Raw genomic sequence first — 10047 nt, forward strand, 5'->3', positions numbered from 1 at the left:
CACACACACACGCACAAAAAAAACACAAAGGAAGCCAATACAACATGGAGGTCACGTTGTTACCTACTTTTATTCTGGGAGGAAACTGCGACATCAATGAGAGAAGAACAGGCTGAATACAGAATAAAAGTTCGGTAGACAACATTTTCGTTTTGCCCACGTTTGAAATAATTTGACGAGAAAGGATAGAGGTACTATTACGTCTTTGTTGACTTTGAAGAAGCCTTTGACATTATTAACACGTGTTGTTTTTCAAACTAGCTCCACGTCGTTACTTGCTTTCAAGCAAAGCAACGATAACTAGTTTTTTCCCCTGTATATATATATATATATATATATATATATATTTTAAATGTTTTTTTAGAATGGTACTCATAGCTGTAAAATTGTAACCGTCGGCAAATCCCTCTTTGCAAAGGATAACATTGTGAGTTCGCAACACCAACAGATGAGGGCGCACATCACCGACCACATGACTTGTTACCAAACCGTTGTAATAAAAATACTATCATGTTTCAACGTGACGTTGCTTACTCTGTCCATATTTGTACACAATGTTGGAGGGATAAAAACGAATCAAGTTTACTCTTGCCAGAAAGAAAATATAGCATCGACAAAATGAAAACAAGTCACAAATAAGTGGTCGATGAGGGCATACTATTTATTTTGTCATTTTGTTTCGCCGGGTTTCTTTCACATTTCAAACGGATAAAATGTACATTTTCCATACGTGACAGCGTCATACACCACACAATATACATTTCCACTGCCCTAAATGTCATATACTTGGAACAGAATGGGAAATAAGGCATCAGGCCACGAGTCCAAAAATGACCAAGTTAGAGGTTCTGCAGCGCGCGTCTGTCGAACAGTTCGATTGTTGACGACACAGTCATATGAATAGAAGTTTCGATTGGAGTCACAATAATCACAACCATTTCGTACATTGCTGTTTATTTTTTGTATTTGTCTCTCTCCGTCAAATCCCCAAACCTTTTTTCCCCGTCAATTGGCCTTTCTTTCACTAACTTCACAATTTTCGAGTTTAACTATCCCGAATACCAGAGTGTAATTTTGGTTTATATCACGGTTACTTAAACCGTGTGTATATACCTACATTTCTGTAAACCTCCCTTCACTTCCTAAACCCGGGTCCCCAAATTACCCCCGCAATCATGGTTAAAGTGACAAGAAATCCAGTTCATAGAAGAAGCAGGCGTGAGTATTTCTCGTTGTTCATAAATATCGTAGAACTGATCGCTGTACTGTTTACGCCTAGTATATGGCACTTCCATCTGTAGTCATTCCAGTTACTATAAACCCCCACCCGCCGCAGATGGTCATTTTGAGACCCCTTGAATTTTAAAAATCAATGACCCCGCGGACATACGAATATTTGTGTTTAAAGTGGATGGTCGCCATCCGCGCACGCCTGGAAATTGAGTACTAAAAAAAGAAACTACAACAACCGCGCTAAAAACGCAAAGGCACATGGGTAGACGCTTGTTTGTAAACAACGACACGCTATGGTCGTCTGGCGTTTGCGTTAACGCCCCCTGCTTTGAATCACAGGACATTTGCTAGCAGCAATATAAATATATAATGTTTGTGATTTCATTCCATGGAATACATCGTTATAACCCTGAAAATATACCCTCATATTTATTTCTATGCATTAAACTCTTGAATGACCCATGTGTGTTTTGGTGTTTAAACTAAAAATTCTCCAAAACAGCATAAAGTTGGAGCAACCAGCTCCAAATATTGTTTTTGTTACGAGTCATTCAACCCAAGGCAACCCCACCACAGCAGCACCTCTTATTGATTCACTTTTCCATTAATACTTTGATTTCCTAGCCATGACATTCCGATTTGGGTTAATTGTTTTTTTACAGGTGAAGACTATCAAGTGTTTCCAAGACAACAGAAACCTGATGATGTTAGTCTCACTCCTCGACAGTTTGTTAGTTTGAGGAATAAGTTGCCCATTCAAAAAATTGATTTTAAGCTTGGTGAAATAATGACAGATATGCCGTTACTTGCTGGCTTACCTTGCTTCTTCACAAACTGTGGCAGTAGATTTAATACAAGAGAAAATCAAGTCCAACACGCTGTGTGTTACAACCATGTGAAGGAATATGGATGCTACGATCCATCACAAATTCCTGCAGTATTAAAAACTGATGGTGAGTATTGAATGAGAGCTAAGCAGATCCATGATTAACCATTTCACCACCAGACTTTCGCGCCCAAAATTATTCTGTACTTTTATTTTTATATTCTTCAACAGGGGTTTTTCTAGAAAAAAACTGCAAGAGGGAGCACTGCAATTCATCAGCACCACCAAAGGGGGGGGACAGGTTCTCCCTACCAGGGTGTGGAGGTTTTGATAATTTTGATAACTAAGATAAAATGGAGCATTCTATCACTTCCTTGGGGAAGGTGCCAGTTGAAGACTATAGCCATATGTGATCACTGGTCATTCAGAATTTTATGGTTGCCAGAGGATTTGCTCCCAAGGGTAAGGGGGCGCATGACCATGGCATGAGGGCGCTGCGCCCCTGTTGCCCTGTTTAAAAAAATCCCTGCTTCAATATTTCTGGAAATAATCCCTAATTTTGGAGCCAACAGACAAAATTTGAGTAATTTTTCAGTTTTTACTCAAAATATTTGGCTATTTTTGTCCCAATCTTCTTAAAGAAAGTGCAGACTATAAACAGGACTTTATTTATGAATTTGTATTTACTGAAAGATCCTGCATTATGCGTAAAATTGAACGTAAAAACAGGACAAACAAAGGTCATAGCGTGGTTGTGGTGGTGTCAAAACATTACATGAAATTCAATAAATGTATTTTTATGGCATTTTCATGCTTAGGCTGAGAACAAAAATATCTGTTTCTCGTTTCCGCACACATCATTTTGAACTATGCGTCTCGGACGTTTTTTTCCTTTTAAAGCATTCCATAATGCTCTTGTACTTGCACTTGTCTCAAATTTCCCCCATTTAAGCTCAGTATTCGAAAAGAAAAAAAAAAATCGCCTCGTTTTGAAATTTACATGAAACGAGAAACAGAGAATTTTTTTTTCTTGGCCTTTTAATGTGCTATACAAATTTGATGACATAAATTTTGATGAAGTAAGGATATTTCAATGCCATACCCCCTCAAAAAGATCAACATTGAACTATAAGTCAATTAAATTAAATTTCAAAATCAAATCATTCATTTTTTGCGAAAGAATTTCTGATCGAACCTTTCACACTTTACACAAGATTTTACAGTTGAAGGAAAATCACCCATAAAAATGTGAAAGTCAAAACCTCAGAGAATACACAGAGAGAATATGGCAGAGAAAACGTAAAGCATAAATGTAACACCAGCAATTCATGGCTAGCTACCCCAGTTTATAAAATACTGTAAAATACTTTATTTTTGCTTGGAATTAATTTTCGCTGAAGGAATGATTCAGTGAAAATAAAATCCAGTGAATATACCTTTATTCCTTTATTTTACATTCAACTTGTTAAAAATTAGTGAGAATAAATTCCATACAAAACACTCAAAAAATCTTTTCACCGAAAATTAATTCAAGCTAAAATAAAGTATTTTACAGTACATCTTTTTTTAACTTTAGACACTCCAACAGGAACAGGTTTCATACTGAAAAATATATGTGAAACAAAATAATAAATAATTTTCATTTTCATCCCAGATTTTATGCATAAGTATATCTGTGCAGAATGTCTTCTGATCTTCAACGAGTACGACAAGGATAGCCATACCAAGATAACAAACCATCATATGGTAATCCAGTTACAGCCGATATTCTACTCATGTCCGTCTTGCTTCACTTATTTCAACTATTACCATGACTGCCATCTACATATGGTGAAGGAGAATCACCGTTGGGAGGTCTTGCAAACTAGAGGTTAGTTTTTATCCAAGACAGCTTGAATGCTTTCAATAAAAGAACTGTTTGTGAGGGTTTTTCAATCAAATAATCTGTTCTTCATGAACGTTACGATTACCCCGGTAACGCAATGAGGTGATGCACCAGAGATTCAAAAAAACAGTTTGTTGTGTTTTGTGCTACTGAATGTACCTCTAGGGACAGAACATTTAAAAGCCTTTTAGTGTAAAAAACAAAAAAAAAAAACATTTTTAATTTATTGTTGTCCTTATTGTGGAAGTGTACTTTTATATTTTTTTTAAATTTTTCTTCCACCTTTTTAAAATTCTGCCAAAAATCCTTTAAAAAACTTGTAACGTGCACATTTTTAACTTGCATATTTTTTTGGAGCCTAATTAAAGAATTTTAATGACAACTTACAACCGAACACATCCTTATCTTTGTTTCAACTTGACAGATACATCTTCTATGGTCGGACCAATCCCCATCACTCAGGAAGTCTTCAAACTTATAGTCACACAGTTGAGAAAGCATACACCATCTATGTTTATATGTAAAACTTGTAATGGAACCATATCGCATGGAAAATACAGCCTTCAACGTCACGTTAATAGGTAGGTGTTTACATTAAAAATTGAGTTTCCATAGCAATAAGTGTTCCTATGTTGATGTTCAGTTCCTGCTATTGACTGCACCAAATTGGTTGACTGTTGTTAAATAACTTAGAAGAAGAATACAAATTATCCTCGGGGGCGGACATCCGGGCATTTTCACCACCTGGCAACCCGCGGCGGTGAAAACAAAGGCCCAAAACTCGCAGAAAACAGTACTTTGGGATGATTGTTGAGACTCCCCTGAACAGTGTAACAAGATTAGCCCTACGTGTGTAACATATATAAATTTGATTGTTCGGGATTACTTCAAAGTTGAGTTCGTGTTGTTTTCTCGAATTTTCACCGGCTCGACCAGCGTTCCACAGCAGCGCGCACAGAGCCCATAGAAATGCATGGTACAGTGGTGAGCGTCGTAGCAACGTGGAACGTCTGTGACGTAGCTCCGTCCCCGAGGATAGGTAACTGGTGAGCTTTAAATTACTGTAAAATACTTTATTTTCACTTGGAATTAATTTTCGCTGAAGGAATGATTTAGTGAAAATAAAATCCAGCGTATTTTCTGGTACCTTTTTTCCTATATTTTACATTCAAAATATATTCCATACAAAACACCCAGAAAGTCTTTTCAGCGAATTAATTCCAGCTAAAATAAAGTATTTTACAGTAGTCATGTCTGACAAAAAAAACAAAGTGTTGAGTGCCAAAGTTAATTTTTGTCACCTTTCACAACAATATATTTTTTTTTCAGATTTCTTCAACAAATTTTTTTTTATATGTATAGTTGATTAGAATAAAAATGTCAAAAATGTGTGTTTTTCCAAAATTTTGACAGGAATTCCAGCATTCAGAAAGTTAACACTGTAATATTGTAATAGTGGACTTGTGTTTCTAAAAGAGCAAATATGGTTACCATAGTAATCAAGTTTCAGGATTGTCACCTAACCATTTAAATCTTTGAGCACATCAGTTTTGCATCATTTTGCCTGCTTTTAGATATGTTTTTTTTTTCCTAATTTTTGTCCAAATTGACACTGGTCTTAATTAAATTTTTGGTAAAAATGTGGAAAAAAATATTTGGGTTTTATTTCGTCAATGGTGCCAAAAGTGGACTTTAACTAGTCGTAATACTGTAAAGGGATTAATTATTTACTGGGTTTTAATTTTGCTTATATCGCTGACTGGAAAATGTGTTAAATTAAAACCCAGTGATTATGAAAAATTTAGCATAGAACACATTATCTAAATGATAAAACTGTGAATTTAAAACCCACCGAATATGCCTGAAATGGTAAATCAGCAAAATTTAAACCCAGTGAAAATTGGTCATTTTACAGTACTACTACCCCGGCAGCCAAAAATATTGCTGTGAGAATTTTTAGAGTCGTGGAAATTCTAGAGTTTTTACAGTGCACTATCCAATAAATTGTAGTTTATTCCAATTGATCTTTTACTAAAAGATCGTAACACCAATTACATCTTTTTTCAGCTGTTTAGATCCAAAACTTGTTCCGCTACCAAACCATCCGATTATAAATTGCATGGAAATGTTTTTAAATCCTCCATGGCTGTGTGAATGCTGCGGTTCTTATATATGCCATACTGAATCAAATGCAGTACAAAACCATAAGAAGATGTGTAAAGCACTCAAAATAAAGGTAAGTGTTTTTACTGAAATCACCAAAATATTCTCCCAAAGAGTAATCTGCATACAATTCAGTGCTTGGTTGGGTTTACCTTGCAAGCCCATCTTCCATTGTCTGCTATACACTGCCCAATCCACCATTAAACACGGGTATTTGGTTAAGTAGACTTGTGTCTTATTATCAAATGAAGATGAAAAACACTGTTGTTTCATTATATATCCATTATAAGTATACAATATATAGTCAAGCATACTTTCTCTATTAATAGCACATGTGCTCTCTCTGTCTGTTCGTCTGTGCGTGTTTGCTCACCTCTGTCTAGGAAATGCCTGGGCTGATCACATTCAAATTTCACATATGCATATCAATTTGTTTCACGATCTGATTAAAGATGGCTGAATGGCAGCCATTTTTATGCTTAAAATTTCAAACATTTCTGCCATTTCTGAGCTGAATCTTGGTTACACATCAACATCTATTGTCCATCTTGGTACATCAAATTTACAACTAGGTACATGACATGAAAAGAAAGCAGAAATAGAAATGTGTATTTTCCCTTCCATTGGAATAAAAAATACATAAGCTTACTTCTTTACTCTTATGTAATTTGCTTCTTGTTCTGATTCAAAATGACCGACACTCATTTCAGTTTTGTTTACTGTTTAACTAACAGGGACTCTGTCAAGACATGACTTGTTTTAACAATTATAATCAAGGTCTGTGTTGGAAATTACGTTCATTTGGACCCAAAATCAAAATGTATAAATATATGCAAAATATTGCAATACAATATTGAAAATAAGTCTATTGACACTACTAGTACCGTAAAAATAATCTATGATAATGTCTTTTAAATTCACAGAGTTGTTTTAATTACAAGAACCTATCAACGTTCAGAGAATACATTTTGTACCACAGTGTTGTGTTGAAATTGAAATCTGCACCAGATCTATCAGAGTATTTCAAGGACAGTCATGTTGCCGAGTTTGTAAAAAAAGGCACTCCTGTGACTAGAGTACGCAAGAACTGGAAAATGCGATCTCTGTCGAAATCTGGATTGGGGTTTATAAAAACAGATCCTGGAACGGCGGTGAACAGATACGCTGTAAATGCAGGATATGAAGAAGATGTCACTGATCTCAACATCAATTCTGTTTGTGATGTGGACAATCAAGAGGAACAGTTTGATTCACTTACCGAGTCTAATTCATCAGACGATGAATCAATGCTCTGTGAAAATGCATCTAATTCTGCAAATGGAAATGATAAATCGACGCTCCACACTGATCATGGTAGTGAATCTAAGAGTGATGGGATGCAAGTCTCACACTTGATAAATCTTGTCGAGTCTAATGTGTCCATGAAGCACGAGATTGATTCTATACTGGATAAGTGCTCTGATAGCACAATACAAGTATTGTCTCAAATGATAAATAATAAAACTAAACGTGGGTCACCTGCAGGCTCAGACAATCCACAGCAACAGCATAAACCAAATCCACATGGTCAGAGGTTCTTTCCTTATACACGGAATTCCAAGAAGAGTCACCCTCCTAAACGTCCCAGATACGAGAAAGTCAGCTCCAAGCCACAACCTCTGATGTCCATAACAATTCCCCAACCGCTGATGTCAATATCAACGTTCTCACCACATACAAATGAGCATCACTCATACGTACAAATGGAAGACATTTCAAACCAGGATTCTCTGTCATCAGACGTAGACGCTCATCACAGTCAGTTACCACTTAGCAGTACTAGTGAAGCACCACTCCATTCTCAAATGTCGAGACTAGAAGATAATACAGCAAGAACAGTTCAGCAAGAAAATCTTTCCAAAGTCAATGGCGATCTGGTGCCTAGTTCAGTGTTGACACCATCGAACACGTCAGAAACACGACAGGAACCTTCGTTTTCACGTCTACAGACAATGACTCAAATTATTCTCGTTGATTTAGACAACTGGGCAGGATTCTTTAAGAAGCTGCCGAGAGTGTTACCCATGAGAACTTTTGTATGGGCGTTCCACGGTGGTCAAACCAACTGGAAAGAACCCACGGAAAGCAAAGCGTATCAGGATCTTATAAACACTCAGAGATTACACTTCAACCACAAGAGTGGCCGAACTAAGAATGCGGCAGATTTTGCAATGTGTACTGTGGTACGAGTAGTATTTATTTTTTCATTATTTTCAAGTGTTTTTAACAATTTCAACTTATCCACGTTTGTTTATTATTTTAAAGTCATTTATTAGTTCTTAAAGTGAGTATTTGAGTATAATCTCACAACAAATCAATTTTATATTTAATGTACAATCCAACTGTGGAAGCTAGTGGGATTTAACAGGGTTGAGAACCAAATTTTTTTTTTTTAATTTGATTTCTGTATTAAGTAGTGCATTCATTGTCTAAAAACTTAGAACGTAATTTGTTTAGAACCAGAAATGGCTTTTATATTATATTTTGAGGGCATCCACACAGACTATTTATATTTTGCAAGACTCACTAAGATGCAAACTGCCAACTTGTAAAATTCAGTGTTTTGCAAGATTTTGGCATTTTGCCATACTGACAATACCATCTGTTATTATTTTGGAAGGATGCTTAACCATTTCACCACCAGTTCCCTCTTCTTATCACAAATCCACAAAATAGTCTTGTTTATAGTCTGCACGTTCCGTCAGAGTTTGGGACAAAAATACACAAATTTTTTGTTCGAAAACTAAAAATTGACTGAAATTTTGTCTGTTGGTTCCAAAATTAGGGTTTATTTGCAGAAATATTGAAGAATATAAAAAAAAATTGCAAAGAAATTTGGGCGGCAAAATCTGGTGGTGAAAAAGTTGATTGATTTTAGTGTCAGTTAATAGTGATTTCAGTAATTTTACAGCAGTTATGGGGATTTAATATTCTGACAGTAAGTTAGCAAAATATGGCTTAGTTATTGTCCAACCAAGACTTGACAACGCTGTTCCAAATGTGCCATTTTGTTTATTTTTAATAGGCCGGCAGACTAGACGTCTTACTTCGTAGAGAAATAGTTTTTATTATTCTGTCAGCTGACAAAAGTTTTGTAGAATTACGTAACGAAATGGCGGTTACCAATCGGGAGACTGTTATGTTGAATCCTCATTCTTTGACCAATGAGGAACTTTGTGATAGAATCTATCAGGAGGCAGAAAAGGAAGAACAAAGAGAAGATCTAATTGATAGTTCATTGTTGGCAGCCAATGCTGAAGACTCTCTCATAGATAGTTCATCAACGGCAGTAAACACTGAAGCCGAGGAAAAACTATTGCTTAGCGAGTAATGAGATTAGTCTTCAAATACTGATTGGTATTTATGTGACAATATGCAAATATTCCACCTGTTTATTTTCATTTGAATAGCCAATCAGAGATGAAATTTGAATTAGCAATTTTAGAATTGAAAATGACATGACTAGGGAAATTTGCATATGGATTTGTGTGCATCTGATCAGTTGTGATAGTGTGTATTTAATAATTTATATTTAAATTGATTTGTATATTAATAAAATACAAAGTCGCTCAAATATAATTGTCACTGCAGTTGTATTATATTCTGAAGTATTATACGCCTGACGTCGAAAACAATAGAATTTCGTTAAAATTATGGACAGACATGTTTGAAAGCGTTAAAAATTCTAGCACTTTTTCACTTCAAATACTGAAGCGCCATCAGTGCATGATAAAAATAGAATGTTCGCAGAGCTTTTATTTCAAGCATTTATCTCATTAAAGGGCGATGGCCGTCTTGCCGCGCCCTGTTCGATATGGGACTCATAGCGATGTACACATCGCGTGTAAAATACATTGTTTACTTGAAATTCTAACACGCACTGCGCAACGACCAAGCAAAG

This window comes from Saccoglossus kowalevskii, chromosome 18 (assembly GCF_978046115.1).
Source record: "Saccoglossus kowalevskii chromosome 18, keSacKowa6.1, whole genome shotgun sequence".
Taxonomy (NCBI): domain Eukaryota; kingdom Metazoa; phylum Hemichordata; class Enteropneusta; family Harrimaniidae; genus Saccoglossus; species Saccoglossus kowalevskii.